Here is an 879-nt window from a genome sequence, read left to right as displayed (position 1 = left end):
AATGTTTGTTTCTTAACTTAACTTAATGAGGGTTGCCACCTGTTAAAAAAATTAAATTCAATTTGAGTTAGGGGAATTAGGTAATAGAAATATGTATTTGTGCCAGACGGTAAAGGTTAAGTATGTAGTAGTTTGTAAACATCTTGAAGAGGGGTGCCTCCTGTTTGAAAAGTCTAATTTATATGAAGTATAAAAAATATGGACGTCAAGCGAATGAATTTTAAGAGATCTTTAGTTGGAACGTTTAGAATATTTTTAAAGTGTTTGAAGGGGGCTGCCACCTGTTTAAAAATTAAGTTCAAATTATTTAAATAGTTAAATCAATTTTTACTAATTGGGTACCAATCGCAGTAGTTTTGAAAATACTTTATTTCCTAACTGCATGTAGGAGGGTTGCCACCTGTTTAAACAATTAAATTCAATTTGAATTAAGGCAATGGGGTAATTAAAATAGGTATAACAATATGGGTGTCAGACTAAAGAAATTTAAGAAGATTTTAGATTGAACATATTTTTAATAGGGTTGCCACCTATTCGAAAAGTCTAATTTAATTAAATTATCGATATAAAACTAAAAAGTGTTACGAAATCTTAGTTTGCACATTGGGAATTTATTTTATGAGTTTGAGGAGGGTTGCCACCTGTGTAAAAAGTTATCAAACAAAAAAGTATTAGCAAATCTTAGTTTAAACAAAAGGAATATTTCTAAAGCATTTGAGGAGGGTTTCCACCCGTTTAAAAAGTTAAATTCAAATTATCTATATATATAAAACGCGAAGGGATTATTTGTGCAGCATAAAAGATCTGTACCGTTCGCCCAATTTTCAATAATGAGGTGTTAAATTAAAGCGCTTGGCCTGTAGATGTGCAATAACGTTT

Source organism: Rhagoletis pomonella, unplaced genomic scaffold, assembly GCF_013731165.1.
Source record: "Rhagoletis pomonella isolate Grant_MI unplaced genomic scaffold, Rhpom_1.0 Rhpom_scaffold_00001, whole genome shotgun sequence".
In the NCBI taxonomy this organism is placed as follows: domain Eukaryota; kingdom Metazoa; phylum Arthropoda; class Insecta; order Diptera; family Tephritidae; genus Rhagoletis; species Rhagoletis pomonella.
Note: the sequence above shows the minus strand (reverse complement) of the source record.